Here is a 15,253-nt window from a genome sequence, read left to right on the forward strand (position 1 = left end):
GTTAATGTAATGACACCTTTCACATATGTTTTTTCTCATTCCCGAGTAATTAATGTGGATTTTTTTTGGTGAAAGGTCCACTTTCAAGCTTTTAATGCCAAAGGGACTTACATTCTGATGCGAAGTAAAACCCCTTCTGTCAGAGAAAGGATTAAGCTCCATTCCTTTGCCCTTCATTTTCTTCTCGGCTTTCTTCAAGTTCTGTACATTAGGGAAGAGTTAAGTTTATCGCAGACAAGTAGGTGCAGGTGTTCCTTCTACCTGAGCCGGTGATGTTATTGTCTTCGGCTTCATAGGCTGTAAAGATGTGTACGGTACGGACCTACGGGATGATTAATACCGCCTTTCCTCTGAGAAAATTCCCGCAGAAATGTGCAAAATGCGCCCTGGGATTTCCCCGACTATTTTTCCCACTCGCTGAAAATATCAGCTCAGCCCCGTAAGTTGGTAACACATGGTGTTTACTATTCACACCTTGAACGTTCAGCTGCTCCGTGTAGAACTTCCATGGTTATTATAACAAAAATGTACATAAATAATCCATATCGAAACACGCCAATATTTATAGTTTCATTTACCCCAGACGCAAATTATTCAAATGCCCCCATCAAAAACACAAATCTATCCAGAGACAGACAAATCCCAGGAGTTATGGTTACTAAATCCCGCGGCTGGCATGGAGCTTTTGTGCCATTTTGTACTGATCGGTATCGATAAACAACAACAAAAAATAAATAATAATAATCTGGCTCCTCAAAATGAAATTTTCTCCTAAAAAATGACAAGGTTCTCCAAAGTAACCTGGCATCCAAGAAATTGGCTCTTCAAGAAACGAATAGAACTTATAAACGCGAGTAATTGCCTGGGGACTAAATAAAATACACCGCTCTCAAAACCATGTAAAAATATCCCGAAAAAAAGTTTAAAAATATATTCAGAAAACAGCGTGCTTTATAAATGCTATGAAAGATGATGGATTCTAAGAAAAAAAGATGGTGCTACAAATATAATACACACATTATTATTATTATTATCTTTTATTTATATAGCGCCAACAATTTACCCAGCGATTCTTACAATACATATGTTCAAGGGGGCCGACAAGACGAGAATTGACAGACCGACACATTAGGTGGAGAGAGCCCGGCTCGCAAGCTTTCTATCATGATATATATATATATATGTATCACTGTATATCCATCTTTTTAAACCGATATTAGGTATAATCTCTGTATTTGCCTGTGTGTAATCTGTCTACATTTTGCCCAAAAGACACCAACGGGCCCTGGCCGAGTATTTTAATCAGTGCCTCTTATCTTAAATATTCTTTCCCATATTTACAACAGTATCAAAGTGGTATAAACATTTCTGTAAAACAAACAAACAAACAAAACCCCCCCCCAAACTATAAAAACAACATTTTTGGTTCAGCCATAATAACCTACAGCCTGGACCATCATCCTAAGAAACGGCATAGCGTGGTCCCCTGTAATGATGTCACTTGAGCACATTGTGACTTAGCTCACTGGATAAAGTGTATTTCTTTATATTTTCTAAATATTTTTGCCCGTTTTCTGTTGCGGAGCGATTCTTGTGCTGTTCTTTCCGTTGCAGGGAAGCCTTCAGCCTGTGATGCCTCCGAGCTGTAAGACGAGCGAATTCCTCTCTCCTCCCAGTTCTCCCCCTGCTGCTAGTCGGCCTCCCTCATGTTTTAATTGTTATAAATACTGTAAGGCTCTGAAAACTGATTTGGGTATACAATGACACCTTGTGTTATTAGTGAGCACAGGACACATTTCCCATCCGCTCCACTTATTTCCCTCTGCCTGCGCAGTTAATGATCACATGCTTCCTATAGCTCTGTGATCAAACAGCCCTGAATATAAAGACAAACCTCTAAATACCTACAAAAAAATGAACATAAAATTCTCGCGCTTTGTGTTGTGATTTTTCTCAAATCAGCTGTATATTAAAGTAATTCATATTTTGTCCATTAAATATTTTTTTTTTAATTAAAAATAAAAACATGAAAAATTATTAAATATATATTTATACTTAGAATTTTTTTTATTAGGAACTGGGTATTATTTTAGTTACTCCGACCACAAACTTCTTTCGTAATGGCGGTTAGTTTTTTGGGGGGGGGTTTTAATATGATTTCCATGTAAAAATGAGCATATCATTGAGGACGTGGAATTCTTACATAAGTCAACGTGTTTTATTTTACATTTAACATATAGTTTTAGCAGTAATGGTACAGATAACTTCACGTGGAATGCAGTCGGGACAGCAGTATCAGCATCCCCCCCCCCAATAAAAATAGCCAATGAGGTCGATAGGAAGACTGGGAGTTTTGCCTGGGTGGACACCCGGGGAGGGGGGCTTGTTGCTGTCATTATTTTTGTTCAGTACTTTTGATTGGAGGAAAATCAGGAAAATGCAATATTTTTCTTTCGTCATATAGTGCCTGTTTCTTTTACGAAGTGCTTCGATACGATATGGATCCCATGTTTTAATGTATATAACCCTGACTTTTGACTGTTTAACATTACAGATAACGCCTACTATGTATTGCATTAGTACCGTATATGTTATCGGCACCTAATAATAACATTCTACCTTATCGTATCTAATAACGAGGGAAACGTTTTTGGGGGGCAGGGACGAGGGCCATTACAAGGACTTGGTGACCCTGTGTTATTTATATATTTGAGTAAGGCCTTTGGGCTATAAAACACTGTGATATCCTCATTCCCCAGCAAAACATTCTGAGCTCCTAGAAAAGAGGGGCATCACGGGAGGAAAGAAGGAAGAGCGGTTGGGTTTGATTGGTTGAGAGGTCTGATATTATATTAAAGGTTGGGGTAACAATAGAAGTAATGGGGTGCAGCTTTCATTAGCCCCATTTCATGGTGAAAAAGGAGAAGCCTGCGGCCTCACACAACAGGCAATGCGCCCCAGGTGGAGGGGGTGCCCAGATTAGGACCCTATAACTCTCAAGCTTGAGAGCATTAAAACTTATACAAGTCTTAGCTACTTTTGGAAGAAGACCTTCAGGCACAAGGAGCTTCCATGCCGTTCAAAGTAGGGCTGTAATATTTACTATTTTATTGTTCTACAAATTAGTTTTTTAAGTGTTCTATATAATCCGCGTGATCTAGTATCGCATACCTAAGCCAGCGTAAAACCAAGCCACAGCGTTCATTCAGCTAACTGCTAAGCGCTGGAAGGAATGATGCACTCTGAGATATAATAAATCACTGACTACTTGAAACAAACAAAAAAACCCCATAGTTTTCATGATTAAACTCTTAGCAATTGGATTTTTGTTTCTTTTTTTAATATATTTATATTTTTAAAAAATGTAATCAAGAGTGCAGTGTGCTCAGCATGCAGAAATTAAATTACCCTTTTCTATTTGATAAAAGTAAACGGGGAAAGGGGGCTTACGCCTGGCCATAGGTGATCGGGACAGAACATGGCTGCCTAGTGATGTCATATCACGCTGTGTTTACGTCATGGTAAAAAAAAACAAGGGCAGCGTACCGTAACAAGATGATAAACAGAGATCCTGTATTGGAATTCAATTGACCAAAATTGTATTTCATTTCTTCATCCACGAAAAAAAATCAAACTATTATGTAAAAACACTTTTTTTTACATGTTTTTTGTTACCTAAAATAACCACAACTCCATGTTCGCGTCATTTTTCTAGTGTTTTGTTTTGGGCTCATCCATTATTACTCTGTCTTTGCCATCGTCTCTTTTCTTTCTGAAATTGGTTGTGTATTATAGGTGTCTTTAATGCTCCAAATAACACAGAAGGAGCGTGCGCGCGTGCACAGGGTCAGGTGACGTTACTTTTTGGTTGGTGATAGCTGCAGGTTTGTGTTTGCAGCTGTGTGTCTCTAGCTGGCAGACACTCATTATGTGGCGAGATCTGAAGTCTGCTGTTGGCAATACGGGCATGTAGGGGGTTCCATTGTGCCCCTGCCCACCAGGCATTTGCCCCTTTTGGTTGATGGCCAGCCTGAGCCTGATTAGTGGCGACAGTGTTTTTTTGTATTTAGTTGTGTAGATGACATAAGTCTGACTTGGGTTGGGATAATGTAATGGTACCGTGCTGGCCCATGCATTATAGTCTCACCTGTAAACGCCGTAGTCACTATATGATATAGACTGAGCCTCCATAGTTGATTTAAATCCCTATCACTGAATGTTTCTGCGTTTGTTATAAGTCAAACCTAGCAGTTATACGAAGCCTGATCATCCATGAACCTAATAAAGATCTCTTTTAATCCAGCGATCTGGCTAAATAGTTCCCGCAGTGAAAGAAATGAAGCTTTTAGGATGCCTGCTAGGGACAAACTTCTTCAGGTTTCTCTTAATAGAAGGCGTGGATTTTCATGCCGGTTCCCTTGACATTCATACAAAGAACAGGTCTAACCAGATGAGTTTCGCAAACTGAGTCACAGGAGAACTTTACGCAGTAGAGAACAGCAAACTACATCCTACATGAAACAAAATGTAACAACAGCTAACAGAAATATTATTTAGGTTTTTGGCGGTAGTCTGTAACTGGCCTTAGTTAGTCTATCCATTATCTATCTATCTATCTATCTATCTATCTATCTATCTATCTATCTATCTATCTATCTATCTATCCATCTATCCATCTATCCATCCATCTATCTATCTATCTATCTATCTATCTATCTATCTATCTATCTATCATCTATCCATTATCTATCTATCCATTATCTATCTATCTATCTATCTATCTATCTATCTATCTATCTATCTATCTATCTATCTATCTATCCATTATCTATCCATCTATCTATCTATTTATCTGTCTATCTATCTATCTATCTATCTATCTATCTATCCATTATTCATCTATCTGTCTATCTATCTGTCTATCTATTCATCTATCTATCTATCTATCTATCTATCAATCCATTATCTATCTATCTATTCATCTATCTATCTATCTATCCTTTATCTATCTATCTATCTATCTATCTATCTATCTATCTATCTATCTATCTATCTATCTATCTATCTATCTATCTATCTATCCATCCATCCACATATTGCAGAGAACAGCTTACTAGGATAGCATTATAAGAATGAATGCGATACTATGTTGTTGCCAATGTTTCTTTATTATTTACCAGTATTGAAACCGTGTAACTTGCTGCGTTCGAAGCTTTCCGCGCGCATGCGAAAGAGTTCAGTGCCGGGAAGAGCTGTGCTCAGCCGGGGTACTGCAAACGGAACAAACACAATTTTTTTGCATCTAGAGGGGGAAGCACAGAGCTAAAAATAAAAAAGAGAAGATCAGTATCTGTCAGCCTGACAGCTGATTGGATGTCTGGAAATGCATATAATTACTCGGAGCTCGCACTAGGTAGATGTATGCATTGAGATCTGCGAACAGCGACGGCAAGGCTACATTATCACCTCTACGGTCCGAACAGAAGAAAAGGAAAAGGAAAAAAAATATATGAGCAAAGGTTTCAAATCATTAGCGGGTATTCTACAAGTGTTTGATAATGCAGGCTACATGAAAGCGTGGTACAGGGCTTTACAATACCCCTTTCTCAACCAGAGGGAGTCCTACTTCAGAGTTTTCATCCTTTGACTCTATCGCAATCAGATTACAATTTGAACTTGAAAGTTGTGAACATTTGGGTCCGCTCCCCCAAACCAGGTGCATTTCTTAATACCATCTGCTTCTTAAGATAAATTTACATTCTCTTTCACGTGAACCGCTTTGTTGATGTTTTTTTATTGACAGCGAGGATGATGTATTTAGGGACTGTTAAAGTACGGTATGGATTTAAAATGCATACCGACATACAATTACTTTTATACAATCTGGTGCTCGACTAGCTCATTGTGTTCATCTCTGTAAAACTCATTGGTTTAACTACATGCGTTGCAGGGGCTGCGAGATGCCTCATCCCAATGGGACACAGAAGCCCTGTACCTTCTGATACTTCTCTCCTTGTAGAGGGGACATAAATCTCTTTTACCTGCTCCCTTGTGGGCCACTCAGTCTGTCCCCTGAGGGTAGGGCATATTTAATACAAGGGGCGCATTGAGCAGCCTTCAAAGGAGAGAGCATTGAAGGCACCCAGTAGACATCAGGGCCAATGCGGAAGATCTCCAGCTGTTGCCCTTGATGTCAGGACACCGCATCATACTAGAGATGGGCAGACTAGATGGGCCGAATGGTTCTTATCCTCTATTTCTATGTTTCTATGACATTGTAAAGGCTCGTGCTCAAATTCCTTGGTTTTAGTTTGGTCCGGTTATAGAGGTGAATCTTCAGGAGGTTCTTTTTTGTGTCCATTTTCTGAAGAATGATTGTGCTGTGCAACGTCAGCCTCGGTAGCCGGCCCGTGTGGAACATCGCAAAATAACATAAAACACCTTTTGCAGAAGAGTTATATATATATATATATATATATATACATCAGCAGGGATGAAAAGGGCTAATCCAGTCGGGGAGTTCAAGAAACATAGTCCTTGGTCTCATCTTATATTCAGGAGCCATATGCCACATAAACCTTTACCACTTCTGCTGAGAGGCTGTTTAATTTATTCAGCCACCCTCTTGATAAAGTAAAACTTATAAATTATAGCCTCTTGTTCTAACAATGTTTCACCTTTAAAACTCTTGTACTTTGTTAGATCGCTAAGCGTTTAAATGTTTGTCACATCCCCTCTCTCTTCTCTCCTCCAAGCTGTACATACTGACTTAAGGCTGGGATTTTCTTTTGGGGGGGGGGTTTGGGCAGATTAGGGTGTCTATCGGGCTCTTTTTATATTCTGTTTCACTGAGGTTGTGTACTGCACAGCGGAGCTCTGTTAGCTCATATGTCTAGCAAAGCGTTAATTCTGGTCGATGTGTTTTTTCCACGCTCTGTTTCAGTTCCCCATTTCATGGGCTGAACTCCGAGGCCGGGACGGAATGTATGTAATGCTGAGAGACTGTGGGAGGTAGGGCCAGCTCTACAGCAACTCCTAATACGTGACACTCCGAGTTGAGCAATGCACCAGTAGAACAGGAACATTGTTTGCTCACGTAGCTGTGTGCACTTCTATCTTCCGCTTATTTCGGTTTTGAACAAAGCGACCGTGCACAATATGTCCGAGGCATTAAAAGAAAAAGATTTGCATTTGGGCAAATACTAAATGGCATATCTAGCACGGTGCAGTTACACACGAGATTAAGTTACAAAAAAACAAAAATTCTACAGAACGAGCCTCGTGGTCTTACAAATAGATAAAAGGCAGATAGGGCAGATTGCTTTTTGGCGTATATGAAACTATTCACCAAACTGTGAAACAATGTAACAGCAAATACTCTGTTTAATATGTTTGTTCTGTTTGTCTGAGAACTTAAATGTTACTGATCTGTACCCCAGTCTCTCTTACCCCACTGTTACACCGTGTTAAGTGTGTTCGCTGCCTAGACTTTAACCAACATCAGCAGTGGCTGTAACTGTCTTTCAACCCACCATGGAAATCTCAAGCTTAACCTACTGGAAGTCACCAAACACCCAGGACATTCTGGACTCTTTCCCTTAACCCCAATGCTTCAGTTAGGTTTCTAGGTCCAAGCTGTTTGGTTTCTACTCAAGAGGAACTCTGGAGGTATAACCCGGCCAATTTTCTGTTCGCAAAACCCATCCCTTTTTTAAACTATGTGATAAAGCAAGAGTTTCTCAGCCTGTTGTTTGTGTTCCCATTTGGGGCAATTCTGAAGTAGAGCTGCCGACGGCAGGATACACCCTATATAGCTGTATGGGGCACAACTACTGGGGGGATATTGGGGCTTCCAACAGTAACCCCCCACACACCCCACATCCCTACTTTGAATACTGATCCATTGTTTTTAAGGTAGGTAGGTATAGCATAGGGAACAAGAACAGTTCTTTAGCCACGGGAGGCCCTGGAACAAGTTTTTTTTGTTAAAATTAAGGAGCTTGAGGAAATGAGGGTTTATTTAAAAAAGAGGACCCTGGGAATAGATACGCCTGCTTTGTGTAACCATGAGAGTCACAGGAAAATAATCAGACATTTTTTTCTTAACATGGAGGAATCTAGGGAAGAGAAGGTTTGGGTTTTTTCTAAAATAGAGGGCATCTCAAGGATTTTCATGATAAGCCATGACAGGGGGTTCTGAGGTTCATAATACAATGGTGTGTGGTGGGTGACTGCTGTTAATTGACTACCTATATGGCTAAAGGTTGGTGTTGGGCACACTTGGTGCACAGAACTCTTACTAGTATTATTCACCTGGAAAACAGTTTAAGAAACTTTGTAATTCAGTGACATAAGAGGTGTCATGGGGGTTTCAATGGAAAATAGATCCCTTAATTGCTCTTTCTCTGCTTCTTCGCGTGGATTGGTGGCAGTGATGTCAAGATACGACCTCCTCCTGCAATAGTGTGATTGTAGGCATGTATATGGATTTAGAAGTCCTATGCAAAAAGACTTGGCATATATTGGTGTTTTAATACATTATAATGATATAGACATTCAGACATTATATATATATACATATATACACTCACTGGCCACTTTATTAGGTACACCTTGCTAGTACAGGATTGGACCCCATTTTGCCTTCAGAACGGCCTTCATTCTTCGTGGCATACTTTCTACAAGGTGCTGGAGACATTCCTCAGAGATCTTGGGGCCCAAAAGTGTGCCAAGGAAATGTCCCCCACACCATTACACCACCAGCAGCCTGAACTGTTGATACAAGGCAGGATGGATCCATACTTTCATGTTGTTTACGCCAAAGTTTGGCCCTGCCATCTGAATGTCGCGGCTGGAATCGAGACTCATCAGACCAGGCAACGTTCTTCCAGTCTTCCATTGTCCAATTTTGGTGATTTTGTGCGAACAAAGCATTTTCGTCACACAACTGCCGCTCGCTGGATATTTTTTCTTTTTCGGACCATTCTCTGTAAACCCTAGAGATGGTTGTGCGTGAAAATCCCAGCAGATCAGCAGTTTCTGCAATACTCAAACCAGCCCGTCTGGCACCAACAACCAACATGCCACGTTCAAAGTCACTGAAATCCTCTTTCTTCCCCATTCTGACGCTCGGTTTGAACTTCAGCAAGTTTTCTTGACCCCGTCTACATGCCTAAATGCATTGAGTTGCTGCAATGTGATTGGCTGATTAGCTATTTATGTTAATAAGCAATTGAACAGGTGTACCTAATATAGTGGCCAGTGAGTATATATATATATATATATATATATATATATATGGTCTGTGCCACAGATCTGAGAGGATTTAAAGACACAGTTGGAACATATAAAACAGAATTTTTTGCTAAAAATACCCAACAAAAAAAACGCAAAATGCTGGCTAAACCGATATCAATGCTAAATGGGAAATGACACCATGTATACATCATACAAACACACACGAGTCTATTCGTACTTATTTAAAAGGCTGGCCATTAGCATCTGGGAGATAACCAGGTTACTGGAGCTAATAAACATGTAAAATTTGCTTTCTGCTTCTCATAAATGTAATATTTTGATATAGGATTATCAGAAGGAATTATATATAAATAGAATTCATAAAGTGGGGCTATCCAGCTATTGAATCCCTTCCCCAGAGAACGCCTGTTTTTATTTTCTCCTTTCCGCGGTGGGCTTCCTTTTACAGAGAAGAAGATTGATTCCCCGGCAGGCGCGTTACTGAGGCGAGCCCCATCCAAGTGCTTTGCATGTATGCATTTTTACTGCTCCCGTTTAATATGTATGCAAATGCGGCAGATCCCGTCCTAGCTCGCTGTGGCACTGCACAGTCAGGAGCAAATTTCCATTAAACCCCACGTCTTCTTCTCCAAAGTACATTCGACTTGACTTGCCTTTAAACTCTGATAGATGGGGGTGCGAGGGAAAAAAAAAAGAGAGAGAGAAGACTGATTTGTGTAATTTATTCGGTGTAAGGATTGATATTGGGTTTAGAGTAGAAAGAGAGGAAAAAAAAATATGTTCTGGAATTTAAATATATGCAAAATTGTTTATAGAAAAAATATGATACCAGCAGAATTCATATGTTCTCCGCTTATTAAATCGAGCCAGAAAGCGCTAAGTACATCCGCCGAAAGTCACAATAAAATACAGCAGCCCTCGATTACCTGAATTAATTGTTAACGAAGCGGCTTTCTTAAATGCGGCGTCTGTGAAATGTAAACACACGACGTCCTCGGCAAAACTGATATCTTTTATATTATTTCGATAGTGGACGTTTTCTGATCCGCCTTGAAATATAATGTGTCTGGTAAAAGTGGCTCTTTAAGGGAAAGCAAATGTTTAGTTGTTACTTAAATAAAAAAAATATGCATAATTTATTCATCATATCCTGGTAGTATATATACGGTATATATTTATATATATATACATATATATATATATATTTACTAAATAAATTACAGGTTTTAATGTTCCTTTTAAAACATATTTTATAATATCATACTATTTTATGTTGACTATTTAAACCTAAAATTTGTATCCTACAGATCTATGCATTTATTTAGTGAATCCCTGGAAACAGGTTTGTCTTGTGATGGTATTGGCTACTTCTGCCTGTTCTGGAATGGCAATAAAGGCGAGGGAATGTAAGAATGCATGGGATAGATATACGGCTCCTGAATCTAAGACGAGACCGACGTCTGATTAAGGTCTGAGGCTGAAAATCTGTGTTTAGCCTGATAGTGACGGATGCTGATTTCCTTGGAAAGATTGTGGCAAAAAGGCCGTCACCTGTCTGTACATTAGTGTCATGACGTTACAGAAGATAAAAGTAGGTGTCTTCAGGAAGCAAGCATCTGTGGACCTTTCATGAGACAACGCTGGAAACCTGTCACTTTAGAGACAATCTGTATCCATACATGTAGGAATTCCAGGATAATACATTCAGACACGATTCTCCCGTGACATTGATACATGTAAACACATGTTACGCCGTAGTGCGCATTTCTGTGCCTTGTAAAATATATGGTCTTTTTAATGCATAAAAAAAACTTAACATATTAAAAAGACAATGAAAATGTGCATTTTTAGGGATTCTAAGAAAAACATGGCTTAGATGTAATAAAGAACCCCATAAGATGGGAGCATAATTTATGCATCACTCATTCCGATTATCAAAGTTTATCTTATTTAGTAAATATTCTGAATTTCTTTCCTACATATTGACTTCTGTCAAACCTAAAATATTTACCCTCTGTGTCGCTGTTGTCCAACCAACGGTCCGAACGCAGCCTCTAAAGGTGTCCGTCGAACTCTCATACGTTTTATTCCAAGTTTTGATTTACCCTACCAACCCATAGATGAATGGTCCTCGCCACTGAAGAGTTATCCAACCCTGATCTCTGTATTAAACAAGTACCGCCGATGCCCCTTTGCTGCGTCTCAATCGTTTTTTACAGGAACGCATAACGGAAAAGATTTATATTCGTTTGCAGAGAAGGTAGACAAAGAGCGTTACAAAATTCAAGGCTGTGTTTAGTGATTTGAACTCTCAACTCCATCGTATTACATAGGTGTAAGTTTATCATTAAAATACACGCAACACCCGCAGGATCAAGAGCAAACCTTGAGGTGTCTACTCGAGAAGGATGATTCTGGACCGGCGCAAGGTCTCGTGGATATTGTATCCGCTACATAATAATGAATATGGTTTATAGAGTGAAGGAACATCACCCTCTCGGCTTTAACAAACACCTATTCCATATAAAAGAAACAGAGCATTTTTAGAGTAAGGTTAATTTGAAATTTCCAATAATAGTTTGTATTTATACCACTTATTCTCTTGTGTTTAGAACATAGTATTTCCCATTGCACATTTTGTTTCAGCGTTTAGCATGGCTGACGCTTTTCAGATATTTGTAAGATGCCTCCATCATGACGCTTCCAACCTTTTATTTCTGAGAGTTATGCGATGCGCTACCTGCTATGTTCCGTTTGCCCGTTGTATAGCACCGCAGAATGGGATGGCGCTAAATTAATGAATACGTAATTATAATTACACACGGAGAAATTAAAAGAGGGTTAAGCAGGTTCCCCAGGTTGGCTGTTTAATATGAGTGTCCATAACACAGTTGATTCCATGGCGGGTTGGTTTAACATTATTTTAAAAATAATCCTAAAATATCCTAAATTTTTTAGATGGAATCTAAGGAAATTTTACTTTACCGAGAAATTGGAACCACCTCCCATTAGAAGTGGTAGCGGGTAATACAGTGAAGGAATTTAATCATGTATGGGATAGGCATATGGCTCCTGAATCTAAGACGAGACCAACGAGTTTGAGTCTTTACAGCAGGAGAAACAGGCAGACTAGACGGGGGCCGAATGGGGCCGGTCTCCCGTCAAATTCTAGGTTTCTAAACAAATAGCATCGATTCTCTAACTGTGCATCTCCATAATTGAAGGAGACTTGTTTTAGAAGATCGGGGAGGTATACACATAAACCAGTATATCTGAGGCAGGGGATACGAGGCAACAGGATAGCCCCGAGGACAGAAATGTTTGGGTTATAAATGTAGAGCTCTTCCAGTCGGTGGATATTCAGAGTTTGGATTTAATTTTATTACGCAGGGACCTTTTTTTCTTGTAATGTAAGGAAGGTTAAATGGTACCTTTAAGCCTTCAATCTGAAGGTTATGTATACAGTGTTTCAGTCAAGGGTGGGTCACAGGCAAATGTTGACCCCTTAATTTAATACAATTTAACCCACATTTTTAGAATCTCATTGGATACCGAGCTCAACCGCAGATCCACAGCATAGAGGGCCGACGGTCAATACCCTCATATCCTTAAAGTCTCTAATAGTCTGCTTCCAGCACTCCAAAAGCCAGCCGTGGATATTCCGCCTCTTCCCTGAATATGACCGCGTACAACCGAATGTCAATTAGATGTCCCGCACATCCTCGTAGTAACCAGGCACGCTACTAATGCAAAGCACATACATACATATAAACAGGGGTTACACAACATACGGGGCAAAAAAGACACGGGAGGTTTATTTTTTAAGAATCGGAAAAGGATACATTTACAAAAAAATAAACACATGAAAATAAAGGACAAAAATGATAATGGCATTTACCCTGCTCCAACAAGACATTTACGACTGAGTGCATATAGGTACCAGCGAATATAAAAGAGTGTAATTCTGAGTGGCGATGTCTTGAGGACTTTACAAACTAGTATGTTAATAACAAAGAGCTCTATTCACTAAAGACAGAGTTTGCAGGGGAGGTGAGTGCTTTAGCTTTCTGATATTATTATGCATTTGCAAGGGCAAACCCCGGTCAGGAGGATCTTAGTTGGCCCCACATAATGCATGGGTAATTGGCATTCTTGGGAACTCTCCAGGTTTGGCCCGAACACCCGGGCTGCGGGAGGGGGTTCCTGACACGCACCACTCCCCACCCATTTCCCCTTTAAATGGGGGTGTTTTCCATGATGTCAGCAGGAACGCCCACTGATGTTGGCTGAAACGCCCACTGCCATCAGCGGCACCGCCCACCGATGTCAGCGGAGATTTCTTAATACTCTCCTCACTCTCCTCAGCCCTTCTCATAAGAGGAGCTCGCTGATGGTTGAGCTTCATAACGCACAGTGATATCAGAGAGCTGAAATATTCAACTCACCTGCACACTTCCTCTTTAGTGAATAGACCCAAAAAGTATACTTTTTTTCTTATTAATTTGTGGGATCAATAAGCAGCGACGTATGTACCGTTTACCCCAGCCGCCTTTAACCCCTTCCGTACCGGGACGTACCTGGTACTTCCTGGTTAACAGTCACCGGTAGACCGGGACGTACCAGGTACGTCTCCTCCAAAAAACGCCCCCACATCACCACAATCGCGGTGATCGCGGGGGCGCTGCTGCTGCCGTCTGCCCAGGAGTCCTGGGCAGACAGCACAGCCTGTCTAAGCCCTCCCCCAAGCCTACGATCACTCCCACGGAGTGATTCTCTAGGCAGAAACAGCGATTGCAGAAAAATCTGCAATCGCTGTTTCAGCTGCCACAGGCAGCTAAAGGGAAGGGGTGGGGGTGTTGAATGGGTCCCCACACAAGTGTGGGGGCCTGATCCAACACCCCCCTGCTGCCTGATCGCTCCATGAGAGCATCAGTGCAGCGTTAACCCCTTCAATGCCGCGATCGCTGCATTCAATGCCGCGATCGCGGCATTGAAGGGGTTAATTCCCGTTTTTTAGGGGGTTCTGCTACTGGTGGTCTGCCTGGAAGCCCAGGCAGACCTCCAGCAGCAAAAACGAACCCCCAGAAGTCCTCTGATCAGCCCTGTAGGGCTGATCAGAGAGACTCCTCTCCCACAATCTCCAGTCCACTGGAGATTGTGTCCCAGCTGCCAGAGGCAGCTTCAGGGACAGGGAGACAGGGCTCTTTGGTCTCCACATTAGTGTGGAGACCAGCCCCCCCACCCCCACCCCCCATAGTTAACCCCTACCCCCCCTCTTCCTCAATTAACCCCTTCAATGCTGCGATTGTTTATGACCCCCATCGCAGCATTGCAGGGGTTAATATTAGTCCCCACAAGCTTGTGGGGACTAAATATCAATCAATGCTGTGCTTCAATGGAGCATCAGCATTGAAAGAGTTAAAAAAAAAAAATTAAAAAATAATTTTTTTAAAAAAAATACTAATAAAATAATAAATAAAAAAAATAATAAAAAAAAATAATAAAAATAATAATAAAAAAAATACCAGCACTGACCTGAAAGTCCAGGGTGCTTCCAGGTCAAATGCTGGGCTGATCAGATCGCTCCTGGCCAATAGGAGTGATCGGATCATTATGGCAGCCCACGGATGACCCTGCTCTACAAAGAGAGAGGGGTCATCTAGGGTAATTATGAAAAAACACAAATTATTAATAAATGAAATAATCATAATTATTACCTGATCACTTGTCGGTGACATTTTAAGTCGCTGATTATTGATCGGTCTCCCTGATTGATGTCAGCGGCCTAAACCTGTCACTTACAAGTAATCTGATGAAAAAAATATTTTAAAAAATGTAAATGCACATGTTCCAGTTTTGCCCTCATAGCTTCCTCAAAAAATGAACCATGCATGTGAGGTCTTGTTGGAATCAGGGGATCTTGGTGAACAAAATGTGGTGTTTTCTTCCACTGTTGCACTTATGGTGTGCAAGAAATTCAGTGCAACATTGAAAT

General features: G+C 40.6%; 1 long non-coding RNA gene across 1 annotated transcript; it reads left to right on the top strand.

The window, feature by feature from the left end:
- The first annotated feature begins 13,807 nt into the window (after positions 1-13,807).
- Positions 13,808-14,701, top strand: LOC128503411 (uncharacterized). The gene is made up of 2 exons (XR_008355242.1): positions 13,808-13,881; positions 14,312-14,701. It is a non-coding gene; the product is annotated as an uncharacterized LOC128503411 (long non-coding RNA).
- Positions 14,702-15,253: the final 552 nt, after the last annotated feature.

The sequence above is a fragment of the Spea bombifrons genome, chromosome 8 (assembly GCF_027358695.1).
Source record: "Spea bombifrons isolate aSpeBom1 chromosome 8, aSpeBom1.2.pri, whole genome shotgun sequence".
NCBI lineage: Eukaryota > Metazoa > Chordata > Amphibia > Anura > Pelobatidae > Spea > Spea bombifrons.